Source organism: Equus caballus, chromosome 17 (genome assembly GCF_041296265.1).
Source record: "Equus caballus isolate H_3958 breed thoroughbred chromosome 17, TB-T2T, whole genome shotgun sequence".
Lineage (NCBI taxonomy): Eukaryota > Metazoa > Chordata > Mammalia > Perissodactyla > Equidae > Equus > Equus caballus.
This window is the reverse complement of record NC_091700.1, coordinates 53723782-53741177: the sequence shown is the minus strand read 5'-3', so window position 1 is coordinate 53741177 and position 17396 is coordinate 53723782. Positions and strand designations below refer to the sequence as shown.

At 33.5% G+C, this 17396-nt stretch overlaps 1 non-coding gene across 1 annotated transcript; it reads left to right on the top strand.

The window, feature by feature from the left end:
* Window positions 1-16631: 16631 nt before the first annotated feature.
* Window positions 16632-16737, top strand: LOC111768716 (U6 spliceosomal RNA). The gene has a single exon (XR_002801187.1). It is a non-coding gene; the product is annotated as a U6 spliceosomal RNA (small nuclear RNA).
* The last annotated feature ends 659 nt before the right edge of the window (window positions 16738-17396 follow it).

Genomic DNA, 17396 nt, shown 5'->3' with positions numbered 1-17396 from the left:
TTGCCCAGACTAATAGACTTTGAACATTTGAATCACTAGTTAAAATTGCTAAATCCTCCACTTCAGAGATCAATACTATGGGAACAAAATTTCCAATTACTAAGAGCTTTTTTCTGACCAAAGAGACTAAAAAGGATTTCTGTCCCCTTGGTCCACTTTCTTTCCGCATGTGCATGTTGGTATCTCTGTTAGGGTTGAGAAAAATAAAAGAAGGAAAACCTAAATTAAGAGATGAGTACTTTCCACATTGTCAGAGATAAAATCATAATAGCAATAAATGAAGACTATTTAGAAGAACTTGCTGATTACATTGAAGGATATCTATATCTGTCTATCTAGCTACCTGAACAGTCTAACTCAAGGGGGTCAGAGATTTTTATCTTTGCTGTTCACTTGTGTATCTCATGCACACAGAACTGTCTCTGGAACATTGTAGAGATTTAATAAATAGTTATTAAATGAGAAGGGATACTTCAATAATATAGCAGATACATAAATAGATACGCTAGGCTTCTAAGTATTTTAATCAAATACCACTTGTGGTCTATTCCCACATGTCTTTTCCTTCTCTGACTTCTATTTACCAGGAACTCCATCCAAACTATTATCAGAAACTGCATTGTCAACTATATCACAATAACTTGGCTTGAAGTTACCAACACCTTTCATATCTCATAAAGGTAAAAGCATGTCTATTCCTAGGATTCTTGATGGTGCATATGTTAATAAATGGATAACAATAGTATTTAGAGTATCTATATTTTTATTAGTGAAAGGACTTCCTAGCATCACCAGGACATTAATTTCTTTTTGATATCTGAGTTAATTATTTAAAGATGTTACAAGAGGTAAAGAAAGTCGTAGATAAACTTTTGGAACAAAAGAACATGTGTGAAGTAGTCTTGTCCTAAATTTCAAACTGGAATCTGATCAAATATCTAGATCCAATTAGCATTTTTTAGGACATACAAAACAAAAGGATAAGACCACCATGGGGATATCTTAAAATCCAGACTTTAGACTACACTGTGGGAAAGCGATGTAAGTTCATCAACAAATACATTGTAAGGAGGAGAAAAAAGAGATAGAAGGAGAACGTGTACATTAAAAGGCCAATCTCATGGGGTTGAAGATAAGATTTAATGCGCTAAAATAGTCCATGTAGGGGCTGGCCCACGGGCCGAGTGGTTAAGTTCGCAGGCTCTGCTTTGGTGGCCCATGGTTTCTGTGGTTCGGATCCTGGGTACAGACATCGCACCGCTCATTAGGCCATGTTGAGGTGGCATCCCACATAGCACAACCAGAAGGAACTACAACTAGAATATACAACTGTGTACTGTGGGGCTTTGAGGAGAAGAAGAGAAAAAAAAGAAGATTGGCCACAGATGTTAGCTCAGGTGCCAATCTTAAAAAAAAAAATAGTCTCTGTATGTTTCCTGCTTACTAAAAATCTTAAAAGGCTGAACACTAGAGTCTAAAACTTCTAAAAGTAATTTGGAATTTATAATTCTAGAAATATTTCACTGATTTGAACTATTTATGTTTTTACTCTTAGTTCTCAAATATACTGGCATCCAGGTATTCTAGGATATATGGCAATATGGATCTCTAGGGTATTTCTAGTTTTTGGTTTAGGTTTAAAAAAGATATAAGTAATACTGTCTCTGAGAATAAATCCAAAACTTCATTGATATTTCACTTTACTCATCTAGGCAAACTAATAAAATACATATTTCAAGTATTTGCTGAATAAGTCTAGCCAACTTTAAATAAAACATTTAACATAATTTTGCTAACAAATAAATATTTCCTTTTCTTTTTTTATATCACAGCCATGAAAAATTATTATACCTTATGAATGAGAGATAACTGACAAGTAGGGTGCCCTTGTTAGATATAAACTACAATGAATCAGATGTTATCTGTCATATTCATCAAATCATTATGTCACTTTGATGATGTTTGATTTAGTTTCTTCTGTAAGGTGAACAGCTAGATGTGAATAAATTTTGATTTAATATGTGAAATGAGTAAAAAGAGAACACACTACATAATTTATTACTGGTATTTATTTTCATTTTGTTTAAACTTGGGTTTCTATTTTCCTTTAACATTGTAATAAAAAATAATTGTTTTAGTTTTCATGATTAAAATAGCCCTATATGAGAAAATATCTTATAGAAAATTATGACTTTAAAAAATTAAACAGTAACCCAATTGCTGTATTGCTCAAGGCTCATAAATACCAGTTGAAGTTGAGATTTACTTGTAAACATGAACATAAACCCAATATGCATTCTGGGGTATTTTGAAGGTACATCAGGATACATTTTTAGAGTTAAAGGTAACAAAAGAAATATGTTGATTAGAAACAAAGAATAACACATTTGAAATTCAGCACCTTAAATCTTTCAAATTCACTGACCGTTACACACAGATTTAACTGGATCCTCAATTTTCTAGAATTAATTGAATTTTAGATATGGTTTTTAGGATGACAACTTATATTTCTTGTTATTCTTTGGTATTTCACAAGCTGATCATTGCAAAGTAAAATCATATTAAAATATTGCGCATTTAAAGTTTGAGGTGTTTTTCCATTGCAAATATGAGTATAAAAAGAGGTGGGAAAAAAATGCAAGGCCACATGAAGACCCTACCTAAACTTTTGTTGTGCTTTTTAACTTTATTTCTAAGCTGCTATTTTGGATTATGCTCATTTTGCATTTTCTTTTAATTGCTAGGTCAAAAATTTGTACAGAAAAAAACTTTTGTTACATATTAGAAGGTGAAATTTCAAACCATGTCAATTTTAAAAGAAAGTTCACAGAATTTTATAGAGATGTACTGACTACTCACAAAAGAAATGCAATGATAATTACAATTGAAAATTCGTTCATTAATAACTCATACCGTCTTCAGATTTATCGACAGAATCAGTCATAATTATTAAAATCCTGTTTTGAAAGGTTTTCCAAAACATCACTTTACAACATTTCCACAGAATTGTAGATGCTTGAAATAGAAAAGACTAATTCATCTGAAGAGTGCTGTCCAATGGAAATGTAATATGTTACAAAAGTGAGTCACAAATATCACTTAAAATTTTCTATAGTTACATAAAAATAGTAACGAGAACATGTGCAAGTAATTTTAATAATATATTTCATTCAGCACAAATATACAAAATATTTTCATTTCAACATATAATTACTATAAAATATTAGTGAGATATTTTGTATTCTTTTTCTCTATTTCTTCAAAAATCATTATGTGTTTTACATTTAAAGCACATCTCAGTTTGGAATAAACATTTCATGCGCCCAATAGTCACATGTTATTGTCTGCGATGTGGGATGGCATAGATCTATAGCACCCCACTATCTTGATCTTCAGGTGTGAGAATACTTATTTTGAAGTGAGTTGATGTGGATGAAGGCCAGAGATGTGATGTATTTAGATAGGTACTGGCCTCTAGAGAGGCAACAGAGCTACTGGATGCAAGAATAAACACTGGAGCCTACAGCAACTGAGTCCTGAGTCTCCTGTTGACTATGTGTGAGTCAATAAGCTGTGTGACCTTGGCATGTTATCTTTCCTCCTATTTGCTTAGTTTCATCAAAGGTAATAATCTCACAGAGCAGTTACACAATGTATGTAAAGTTCTTATTACAGTTCCCCGTATATTAGGAGAATTATTGTAAGTATTCCTGCTTTACCCAACTTACTGTCTTTCTGTAAATTATTTATCTCCTATCATATACTTTCTACTGTTAAAAATCAGTTTGGAATAATTATTGATTGTAGAATTCATTTCAACATAATAAGAGCTTCTTGGATCAATATGCTACTGCTAAGTAAAACGTGTGCAATTTTTTTGAATACGTTTGTAAGGCTGAATAACTCACCTTCTCAGAACTGGCTATTAAAATCTAAAATCATCTGTTAAAATTTTAGATATTTCTGTATTTATACTATTTATCTTCGTACCAAATTAGCCAATTCTTTTATTGCATAGTATATAAATCAAGTTTCTGTATATTTTCATGTAACTTTTTAGTTATCACTGGACCAAACTCTTCATCCTTGTTTTTTTTCCCCCTTTTTAATATCTACTTATAATGCCACTTGATTCCCGTAGTCATTTTGAGCTTTTTCTCTGAACTCCTTCCAATCTGTCTACACTTCTCTGCTGCTGAGGCGACCGGAACTGAATGGTACTTTGACGCAGTTCATCAGAATTCCACAAGGAAGGCTGTCACCCATGTGTCCCAGGATGTCATGACTCTCTGCCTGCAGATCAAAGTAACAGTGAACTTTTATGCATTTTATTGAAGCATCAGCCAGATCTTTTCAGTGGATGACTAAGGTGCTCTTAGAAGAGAAGAGTCAAAATTAATAAGACTCAGACAGAGGGTCTAAAAGAAATGGAATCTATTCAACAGCATCTTCAGAACTTTTTTTAAAAGAGACTTTAGGCTTAGAATTGGACTTTATCAAAAACCATTTGAGGCAGGTAGATATTTGTCTAATGTTAGTGGGAATGGGGGAGTGGAGATAGGAAAAGTAAAGGATGGGAAAGGTAAATGTAAACATGACAATGACATTTTGCAGTCCTAGTGAGTTTATAAATAACTTCTTTGTAAATATATCAGTACACAGAAAACATATTGTCTAAATTTGTTCTTTTTTGTCTTTTGTTTTGATGTGCCCCAATTTTTTTTGTTTAATGTTTTTCAAATTCTTTACTAAAAAGTTTATTCAGATTTTGGTAACTACTTGATTATATGTTTGTAGTATCACATTTTTAGAGTAAATAAATTTAATTTTATATTTTTGCATTTGTGTCCATTTACAGAATGTAAAATATACACAAAGTACATGCCAGTGAACAAAATTGTTCAGGCTGTGCAATTTCAGTTAGCTGAGATAGTAGCCAAGCTCATTAGAAAAGTGTATGCCAAGCTAAATTTAAGAAGAAAAGATGATCTCCTTTCACTTTGGAGAATGTGAGAATGCAAAGACAGAATTAAAATGCCTTCTGCAATCAAGACTCATTGACACTCTAAGGAAACCACAGGAGTTAGGCTACTACACTTCCTGGGTATTATTTTTAGCCAATTGAAGAAAGGAGTATTGTTTCTGTAATTCTTTGTGATTCTGTTTTGTGTAGTAAATCCTATTGAATTTATTTGTGCTTCTATCATGATGTTGGAGCTCATAAAAGCAGAGTATCTCATTTTTCTTTGATTAAATCCCTGTAATCTGGTGCACAGTTACGCTTTGATAATAATGCTGCTGAAGAATCAACTTTGTAACTGATTGTTGTTAATATCTAGTACAGGAAACACTGAATAAGTCATTGGATTAAAATCCAAGTATGACAATATTGTGTTGTTGGCATTTACATGCGAACATGTGAATGCCAAGATCTTGCATCTTTCAAAATTTAGGCAATATACCTGAATTTAGAAATCCTACTTATTCTGAATAAACATACATTCCTGTACTTAGAATTTTGAGAAGTTTAGTATAATGGTGATTTTTAATATGTAATCGGCACCTGAAAAAACCTGAATATACTAAAATATGAAATATAAAGTTACTTTAATGATTTTGACAATAATTGCACTCATCAAGTTCAAGCTAAATAATGTTTTAAGCTTATAACTTCAAACTTTAGGTAATTGTTAATATACAATATACTATCTACCTAATTATTTTGTTGTCAAGGTTTATCCCTAAAGAGGGAGATTTATTTTTTCAACAAAAATAAGCATACAGACTAGTCATCTACTTATAATTTTTAAGGACTACATCAGGTACGTGATGATTCTTTACTAATTCCACTTTAAAATTTCAACTACAATTTCACATTGTATTTCAAACTGAAATGTATTTCTAATGTGCTAAGGGAAAATGAATGTTTATTATTATTCTTATGGGAAAGAATTAGCAATCTATGACCATTAAAATTCTGTTAATATATAGGAAGACAATCATATTTTCGTTATTCTTATATATTCCCTATGAACATAAGAATAATGATGACTTCTAATTTTTAGGATTATTAGTAAGCAATTTGTATTTCCCCATAGCAACTGTTTGCTAGTCTTTCCTTTAAAAAGTTCCATTTAAAATTTATAAATGGAACTATAGATGGTTATACGTATGTCTGTACTTTTAGAAAAGATGGTGTTCTAAGTAAGCATGCCAAATAGATAATTTTGCCATTTGTGCTTTTTTCATTTTTTAAATTATTTTTCCCTTAATACTTAATACTCCCTTATTTGATATGATGAAATAAATGCATACACTTCCTTTTCAAGAGCATCCATGCTAATTTGTCAAAAGTTTATATTGGACCATATAGTTAACCTTAATATGTAACCCCATGAAGAAACATTTTTGGAAAATATTTTCTTAAAGTGGTGTATTCTATTGGAGTGATGGTAGTTTTCTGACAAACCTTTGCTTCGAGAATGTGGTAAACACAGTTTCATATCAGCATCGTATGGGTCTTAGAGGCAGCAAAGGTAACTATCAGTTCCAATCAAAGTAAGTTGAGTAAAATATGAACTTAACTGAAAATTACACTGATGAATGATTAGCACAGTTATGGTATATTTTTCCCCTTTGAACTGACTGCAGAATGATTTATTTGCTTGCAATAGCCTCCTGAGTCACATGTGAGAGCTCAGTTACTTGTGAAGGGGGCCTGCCTATGTGACCAAAAAAGTGTCTTCATTTGACGTTGACTTGATGTTTTCTCCTGCCACCTGCATAGACTTACCTAAAAAGGCAAAGTATCCACAGCCAAATCTTGACTGCTTGGTGTCATTTAAACAAAACGTATATACTCTTAAGGTTTATAACATTGTACTTGAGTTTCGTTTCATGTCTGCATTTTCCCCCTCAAATGCAAGCCCATTGAGGGAAGCAACAATGTCTTATTCATCTTTGTACATTTAGTACACAGTTAGAGTCTTTCAACTATTTCCTTGATAGTTCAAGAATAAAAAAATTACTGACTCATGCAGTTTAGAAATATGGGGATTATACATGAGTCAAAATAAGTACTTTTAAAACTAGGCTAACTATTTAATAAATTAGTCATTGTTTTAGAACAAATATAGTTGTTTTCTGATGAAAATCTTTCTAGAAATGAATTTGCAGTTGATTTATATAGCTTACTGAATTACATCATTGCCGTTTTATACCACTGTGGTAATTTGGAGAGTTTACAAACATGTCATTATGGAAAGTTATTATTCCTCGCTTTTCTGCAGATGGAAAGCTACCACTGGTACTTTTTTGCCGATTAGACATTGGCTCCAGGGGGAAATGAAATACAACTTTTATCTATCTCTGAGAGTAGCTCTAACAGCTATTTCTTTATTACCCACATGGTCAGACAAAATATGACCGAATATTTTGGCTCAGGTATATTTAGCATTGTTCAAATTGTGTGGTAATGAAAGAATTTTGTGATTATCTTTGAAATTGTAACTCAAAGCAAAACTAACTTAAAAAATACAGTTTGCAAACTCTCAACCAGAGTATGAAGAAGTTTGTGTATTCATAAACTTCCCTGAAAATATACTACATACCTTTGCCTCTACAGAGATATCCATGGTGTTCCTTCCTGAACCTTACTTGCATCCACTTTTCTTTGCAAGGAAATGAACTTCATCTTTATTGAAAGACTTTCATTTCATAAAAATGAAATTTTGTATACAGTCTACAATTGCTGTTTTTCCTTGGAAATTCAGCATCTCATGTTCTGAAGTTAAAATTGGGTTACTGACTTCCAAGTATGAGGAGGAAATAGGGAAACTTGCATTAGCAAAATAATTGGTACTGGAAATACTATTTAGAATGTATTTTGAATTAAATAGTCTTTTACACAGATATATAAATACATGCATCCACAAATGCGAATACAGTGCTGACAACAGGTGATGTCAATGCTGCCCATTATAGATAACTCGAACTCTTAGTAAATTATCTGCCACTATCTGTAGGCCCTGCCACCTTAAAAAGCAAAATATAACTAGCTATCACTATGCTTTGAACATATAACCAGTACATTTACAATAATTACATTTACATGTACCTTTCCTAAGCAGTTTATGGTTTTTAATTCGCTTATTCACCTTAAATGAGTAAAAATATACCTTATTAACTTTAATAATTAAACGTTGGAATTAATAGGAATTTAACATTTTCACTGCTGTTTTATTCTATATTTTCTTGATCATTTGATTATAATAGTTATAATAATTTTAGTATCATAACATTATAACCCCAGACAGATAAAATTCTTCTTCTTCTAAATCCACCCCCTGTATCCTTTGCCAAATAAATTATTATGACAGATGTATCACAATTCATTTAGGTTTCAATCCAATTTCACCTGACTGGCTGCTTGACTATAACTTCCAGTCCTTCTGGCATTTCTCAAAATGGCCTTTAAGTCTGAACTTTCTAGAACTTTGCTTTCTTTATAAACACATTCATATTATCTCATAAAGCTATTACGAAATTAATCAACAATGAATATAACACCTAGTACACTACGTGACATTAGTAAATGGTAGCTGTTGTTATTATTTATTATTACTATTATTTACCTCAGGCATCACATATTGCCAACAGATCCACAGTAAATCTCTAACCTTCCTATTCTAAATACGTTAAATAGATTCAAACAAGTTGTTGCATCCTTTGCATGGACTATCTTCGTTTTCTTAGCTTCAAAACTTTTAGTGCTTTTCCACAGAAGTGGAACTTGAATATGAAGAATTATTTTTATACCGACATTATCCCCAACCTGTGGCGTAATTGTGCAGTAAACAAGAGTTTTAGGTGGACCAATTCCTGTGCAACAATGCATAATTAATATCTTCAAGTAAATTAAAATTGCCTAAGTGGCAAAATCCACATAGTTAAGCTCCAATCTTTTACCCAATTCAGAGAATTGAAACACCTTATAAACATGTCAGCATTGTATAATTTATCAAGTGTATGGAGTCTATAAGATTGAAGGTAAAAAAATATGATTTCTTGGGTGCAGCCTGGTGGCATAGTCGTTAAGTTTGTGAGCTCTGCTTTGACAGCCTAGGGTTCACAGGTTCAGATCCAGGGCACAGACCTACACACTAGTCATCAAGCCACGCTGTGGTGGCATCCCACATACAAAATAGAGGAAGATTGGCGCAGATGTTAGCTCAGGGCCCATCTTCCTCACCAAAACAAACAAGAGAGAGAAAAGAAAGTCTGATTTCTTGGCAATAATCTCTAAATATCTCTAATAAGTCTGATTTTCAAAAGAACTCTCAGTTTAATTGGACCCTTTTTTTTGAGTGGAGATTTTTGGAGTTAAATGTTGAGCTTCTGAATAGAAAATGACTTTAAAGCAAAATGACCTTCTGTTCTTTGCTTGCTATGACAGGAATCATCTTCTTAAAAGACTGAACACAATTGACCCGATATTTGTATGTTGTGGCAAAGGAAGTCTAAAGTTTTGCAATTACTTAAATTTTGTGTATCATTGGACTTCATACCATCATGCTATTAGTAGAAGTGATGTGTTCCTAGTATGATCTTAAGTGATTTCAATTTTGTAAGATAAAGCAATTGCATCAGTGACCTATTCCATTATAGTCTGTCAATTTTAAGTGCATCAAATTTAAGAATTTTATCTGTTTCCTAACGGATATAGTATGTCTGATGCCTTATAATATTTAAAAGGAGCATGCTTTAACAATGTTGGCCAAGGGGAGTGAGTGGTTGGGCAGAAGCAAATTAAGAGTTAAATAGTAAGGCGCCTAATATGTAATTGTTAAAATGAGTGGATAATAAAGATGCTTTTAATTTTACATGGTTTAATAGCTTTTAATGTACTTTCAAAATATTTAGTCATTTATTTTTCCAGCAAATAGTTGTAGAGCAACTGTATTTGGTAGGCATGGGGCTGTTAAAATGAACTTCATAAGCTCTCTTTTTGCAAGAGTGTTATGGTGTAATTGAGAATATAGATAAACAGGTGATTTTAATACTTTTCCCAACACAGGGTCTAACACGTAAGAAATAATGAATGCTTCTATATTGAAGAATGAATGAATAATGAGCATGGTCTAATTGAGTGCTACTGAACAAAGTGGTATTCTTACTACTACTCATAATAATAACAATTATACTAGTAAGGTTAGCAGTTGGCATTATTGAAGGATTAATATCTACAGGGCACTGCACGGTGCTGCTTCATTTAGTTTTTAGAGCAGCCATATGAGGTAGGAACAGGACCAGTTACATAATTTGTAAGGCATAGTGCAAAAAAAATGTAGGGCCCTTTGTCCAAACACTATTAACAATTTCAAGATGGCAAAAGCCAAACATTAAATCAAGATCCTTCTAAGTGTAAGGCCCTGTGTAACTGCTTAAGTCAATTACAACGAAGCCATAGGAACTACAATTATACCCCATCTTACAGTTCAGGAAATAAAGTATACATTTATTGAGGATGTTTGCTCACATATTTTTCTAAATTTTTGAGGACCATTGCTTCATGGAGATATTTAGAGTGTAGAATAATTTAAAAAGGACAAGATTGAGTTCAAAGACCATTTCAGAGGCTGTTACATCCAACCAGTTTGGTGATTATCTGATTAGCTCTTATAAGAACTTGCAGTTAGAAAGTCAATATCAAAGTCCTAGTGCAATGCTTTTCAAGAATGAGGTCAAAAAACCCCAAGACCTACTTTTCCAAAGCTGTTCCAGAACGTCTGATTCACACCATCCTAAGCCTGAGCATTCCAGTTACTTTGATCTGTCTGGGGAGAGTTATCCTAAAAAGCATCAAAAAATGTTCCCAGTAATGTAGTGTTTGAATATGGCTCCAAGATGGAAATCTACCATCATTAGCCGGCTTTTGATATTGGGACTTCATCTTGGGACGATCTGCACTATGGGGTTGATTGGGTCAATCATGTCCCTTATCTAGGACACCAGTCAAGAGTCCCTCAAGTATCGTTGTCCATATCATCATTGCCTTACTGCCTTGTGTTACATCTTCCCACTCAAGGTCATTTCTTCATTACTGACCTCCTTCACAACCTTTATTTGATTTTCCTTGAAACTTTCTTCAGTTTAAAAGGCATCACCTGGATTTTTAGCTGAACATAGCAGATTATCTATAGATCAGCTTCTTACCAACAAGCAGAATTTTAAAAAACATGAAAATGATTGAACTAGACTTTAAAATGGTATAAATACATAAGGATTAAGAAGAGAAGAGACAACTGAAGATAAATATTAAAACATAAAAGTCAATAAATTATGAAAAAATAAAACAGAGATAATTGGTACCTGACATAATGGAGCAAATTAAACTGAAACCTGAGTGTTGGGAGGAAGGAAGCCTGTGAAGACCAAGTCAGTCTCTCCCAGAAGTTGCACACATGTGTAAAATGGAGGCACAAAGAACTTCAGAGTGTGGGAGTGAGAAGATGTGCTGAAAGAGAAAGGATCTGTTGAAAACCAACTTTACCTCAATCCACCTTATAGAAAAGAGACTTTTATGGTCTTGAGATATTAAATCTGAGAGACTGTAGGTTGGGGCCTTCAGAACCCCCTGAAAGATCATAAGGTGGGTGTGCTAAAGGTAAAGAGATAAGTCAAATTCTATATATTAAAAACTTGGGCAGCCTGTTGCCACATCTTCAGCTCCCAGTGCACTGGTGTATATAGGTTTATATCCCCAAGGTAAGAAAATGCTGGATTCTTCTCTGGAGACAATGACAGGCTGAGAGAAAGATTTATAAACGTTGATATTTGGTAAACATTGATATCCCCACTCAATCTTTTTACATTGAATCTCATTTACTCACAATACGCATACAGGCGCAGAGCTTCCAGACAGCTTATTCATGCCTCATAGTGTATTATGAAAGTTCAGCCAAGAATTGACATATCTGAAGAAATCTACATTGAACAAAAATGAACATGAAAGGAACAGAGACAGTACAGAAAACAGAAGAAATCTTTCTAGTTCTTAAAACAAGAATACTGATAAACAGACAATCAGAAAGTTAGAAAGCAATTTTTAGAAATTTGAAATTTGTAGCTGAAATATAAATTTCATAAATATAAATAGTGGAAGAGACATTTTGGGACATCACTGAGAAAGCAGAATGAAATAGGTGGTGATGTAAAAGTAATAAGAAAGAAATGATAAGAAAATTTGAGGATGAATCCTGGGAATCTAAAAATCCTACTAATAAGAGTTCCAGGGAAATTGAAAGCCCAGTGTGGAGGAAATTATAAAATAAATGATTCAAAAACTTCTCCCAGAATTGAGGGACGTGGAATAGTCAGTTCAAAGATTACCCTGAGCACCTGGACAAGGCATTTCAAAATTACCCATATTTAGATATAATTGTCATAAAATTTTGAAACACTTGAGAAAAGTTAATGCTGTTAAAAGCTTCCACAGAGAGAGAGAGAGAGGGAGAGAGAGAGAGTGAGTTGATGCCAAGAGGATTATGTTAAATAATGGTGTTAATTTAGCAAAGCAACCCTGACAGTTGAAAGGTAAAGAAAACTCTTCAAAATCTAAAGGACATTTATTTCCAACGTAATAGTTTACAAACTTTCTATGTTATCCATCAAGTATGAGTGTAGAATAAAGCATTTCTGTAAATGCTAGCTCTCAAAAATTTTGCGTCTTATGCTCTCTTTCTCAAAAAGCTACCAGAGTTATGTTGCACTAAAAAAACAAATAAAACAAGAAGAAACAGTATATCCTGGAAATGGTAGGAAGTCTCCAGTATAATGGATCTAGATATCAATCAATATGGATTGGAGCTAGAAAATGAGACTCAGGAGGAAGTAGGTCTCCCTATGACCACCACACCAAAAACAAAGACAAAATTATTACCTTACGTGTATGCCTCATGGGTCTAACAAGGGTTTTACAATATCTGTGAAAAACTTTGATGAAAAATAGCAATTAGCACCTAGAAAGTCCAGCAAATAAAAAAAATCCATGTATTCAGAAGAAAAACATTGAACAATGAAGATAATGCTACCTTTGAGGCTTGGCTGCCTTACTGCTTTAGTTTTTACCCTCACTTACCAGCACTGCCTTAGTTCATCTCTCTTCTCTACTATTGTATTTGTCCTGTAAACAGTTTTCTTACTTCAGTATTACTTGCCTCTAATCTATTCTCCAGATTGCAATTAGAAGGATCTTTAAAAATAAAATTTAAAAACCGGTTAAATTACTCAGAGAGGAAATGGTTCCACATAACATATGTTAATTACCAACTGTGAATGTTTAGCTTAAGTAAGGGGGACAACTTGGAAAATAAGTTTGGAGATAAGGCAATGAAACCTTAAAGGATTTTTTAATGAGTTTTCACTTCATCGTGTGAAAAATGGGTTGATTAAATCAGGTGTTGGAGCAGTGAAGAGGTGGGAAAGCAGAGCTTCAGAAGTCTGAACTGTCTGCAATGTACAGGTAAATTTTAGTTCAGGTTATCAGTATAGTGACTCTTAGAATAGTTTAGAAGTGAAATGCCAAAGACTTCAGTTAACTTGAGACTAGTGGAAATACTGAAACATGGGAAAATGAAGCATTTGAGAATGAAGGAGAAACTTTGGGATATTGTGATAGATTGGATGTGTGGTGTGATGGAGAGGAAGGGCTCAGTTATTCTCTTGTGTGGTGTTATTTAAGAAAAAGTTTCCCTCCATGAAAAAAGTGTTCCATTTCCAAAAGGAAGAAAGGCACAAAAGTGTACCAATTCGAATTTTGTCAGCTTTCACATAGGTACTGCATCACCAGGTCCTATTGAGTTAATAGGAAAAGAGAATGTAAAGATAACACTGACTGAGAACCTATTATTCATTCATTCACTCGTTTATTTACTGAGTAATTAATTCATAAGACAATGGGATGATTATTTCAAAAATAATCAAAAGAAATAAGAGCTATACAAAGGTATGGAAGGACATGTCAAACAGAGTCTCAAGGTCAGGGTTCTCTTAGTAACAAGTGATAGCTCATCACTAGGAATTGATCATAATTTTGGCCAAATTTATCTAAGAAAATTGTTGCAGTTTTGGTCCAGGTTGAATTTAGATTTTGCTTTCTTTTCAACTGATGCCCTAGTCTTGGTTCCAAACTATTCGTGTATTATATGGTCTATAAAGGAGTTGCCACTTCCTTGTGTTGGGGGACGAACTTCTCATGAAGATCGTCTTGATGCTGGATGTACCTTCACTCAAATTTATATATAATAGAGTACATAATTAACAAATTCCTATGGTAATTTGTTTTCCATCTCTGTGATTTTTCAAATGCCTGTTATAGTTACTAAAATATCTTATTTCTCTAAGTGACTTTTTACTTCCATTCTCTCTGAGAACTCTAATTTCTGCTTCTATGTTTTGTTCCTGTGCTCAAGTATGAGTTTAAACAGTGATTTTCTTTGGAGGCAAGTTAAAAGTAGCTCCTCCATCACAAAGAAGCCAATACTGAAATTGTGGTTCCTAAAGAACACTATTAAATATACCATTTGTTTTTACAGGTTATCACTTTTCAGTTAATCTTATAGGCTGCGCAGTCTGAGTCATGTCGACTCTATCCTAGTAATTGAGTTGGAGTTCTTCCTACCTTCTAATTAGATTTCTTTGGTCACTGATTATGCTTCTTACAGCAATGATTTTTAGACTGCTCTCTGGTGTTTCCCTCATGCAATGAACCATTCCTCAAAAACCTAATCAATATTTTCCCTCCCTTTTCCTTCCCTGTCTCCTAAGAAACTGTGAAAACTTCAGCCTGGCTGGAAAGAGTTCAATGTTTATATTAATACATGTTAATCCTATGGCAGAAGGCTTTGTTTATTTTTGTTAATTGAATTGTATTTTGAACTATTTTTTTATAATTGCAATATGTTAATGTTTTCTGAGAATTGTTGCAGTGTACCTAAAGACTCATGACAGACAATTTTTCATATTCTCTAATTTGTCTTTTCAACTGTAAAGTTCACTGTTTTCAGGGAAATAGTTAGCTTTCAATGACAGGTTGAGACACCCATTTTCTTGCTAACCGAGAAGTTGCTGCTAACAATATTGACATTATTACTTTACTGATATATTATTGAAGATATAGCTTCTGTCTAAACTATAGAAAATTAATGCTAACTTTTCCTGGTTTCTCTTTGGTTTATTTTCTCCTTCCCTCAATTTTTGAATTTTGTTTGGGTTTTCTTAATCTTAACTATGCTGTCTGTTGAATGGAGGCCAAATAACTGAAAAAGTAAATTTTCCTTGTTTCTTGTTTTCTCCAATCCTTTTGCCCCAGGGCAGAAACCCACCCAAAAGGAGTTTCAGAGTAGGCTTTGAGCTAAAGTCAGAAAGGCTAAATCCCCTCTCTGGGTTGGGATATGCCTGGGGACAATCTATTTTCTTAGCATCTGTAGATCTAACTGATGAGATAAGGAAGAGGTTCGCCCAAGAGGCACCAGGCAGAAAAACCACTCTGAGAGGATCAACTTCCATCATCCTGATTGACAGAGTGGTGCAGCTTATCCCCTGCAAGGCTAAGATTTAGATCTTGGCAAACAATGGACAGAGACACTTCTTTTTGTTCTTTTAGGGTTTCTTTTTCCATCCTCCATTCGGGTACAATTGTAACAGACTGCAAAACTCCACACTGAATTTCAGAAGTTGTGAATTTTAATCCTCCTATCACCAACTTGCAGTGGAACCTCAGGTAGGTGACATATCTCCGTTCACTGTCTTTATTTCCTTAGCAATTGGCTGAAATGACAAATTACGGAAAGTGAATATACTAAACTGAAAAGGTGCATTATTTAACACAGTCATTTTTATAACAAAAGGAAAAATTATCATAGAATTACACTATATATTATCACGTAAAGAATTACCTTTTAGTAGAATTCAACACTTTCCTAATTTGACTGAAATAATCTAAGCAGAACAGCAAATGTACAAGGAAAAATGTGAAATTGTGATATCAGTAAGAAAACTCCCTTTGCCAATAAGAAATGAGTATAGGTGACTTGGAGATGAAAGAGTGGTAAGTAAAAGGAAGAGATCCAAATTTCATGAATATAACACATTCTTGGTCATGTGCTGCATATTTTCATATGTCATTTTATTCAATCTTCAAAATACATGCAATTGGCATGAATTTTATATTAGCTGGACAGACCTCAGCCCAGGCTAATGCTTCCTAAGAAAAGAGGAAAGCACAATAGTTTTTAGGAAATAATTCTACTGTTGTACACAAATTATGTTTTTATTTGTTTTGTCCTGAATATGGTAAAGGGGAAAAATCAAGTGACAAATTGCTAATTACTGAGTAATTGAGTCAGTCAGTTTAGCTTATGAGCTGTTAAGGTGGATGAATTCACCATTAGTTTAACTCAAAACTGTTCTAAATTATTGTAACCATTGGAAGGGGACAACTCACAAATTTTGAAAATAGTTTGTTAAATTGATATAGGTAGACACCAAGTCGGAATAAATATCTTAAAAATGAGACCACTAGCCAATTGGGATCACTTAATTGGTTTAACACATTACAATTTCTGTAGTGAGTGCTCCCTTGGGCAGCACATATGCTAAAGTGGAACAATGCAGAGAAGGTTAGCACAGCCCCTCTGCAAGGATGACATGCAAATTCATGAGGCATTCCATACTTTTAGATACGGAGATTAGATTGGAGGTTACCAGAGGGGAAGGGAGGAGGGTGGCGGGCCAAAGAGGTGACAGGGCATATGTGTCTGGTGGTGGATGGTAACTAGTCTTTGGGTGGTGACACGATGTAGTCTACACAGAAGTCGAAACATAAGGATGTACACCTGAAATTTATATAATGTTATAAACCACTGTTACCACAATGAAAAATAAATAAAATTTCTGCAGTGAGAAAAGACTACATAGATGTGCAATTTGGCCTAGATTTCAGACAATATTTTTTTTCTTTTGTTATTTGGGAGAAAATAGCTAATTTGGAACATGTGAAAGAGGTAAAGTTTTAGTCTTTATTTTTAGTCTTATCTTTAATAGGGCCTTCAAATTACATGTATTAAATTCTGAGAGTTTCACCTTGAGGGCCCTCGGTTTGTCTCTGCAAAACAAAATTGAAAGCATTCCTGACGAGCATGTCATTAGAAGAGTTATTTACGTGGCCACATATGGTAAAATTAGTTTCACCTAACTGGACAGTAGGTTTACATTAAAATTCAAGCAGGTATGCCTATAACTACACAATTTAAATCTGTAGATAATATCACCAAAAACATATATGTCTTATTGTGTAAAGAAAAATGCACTTGGGATCTGCCAAGTGACGTCAACCA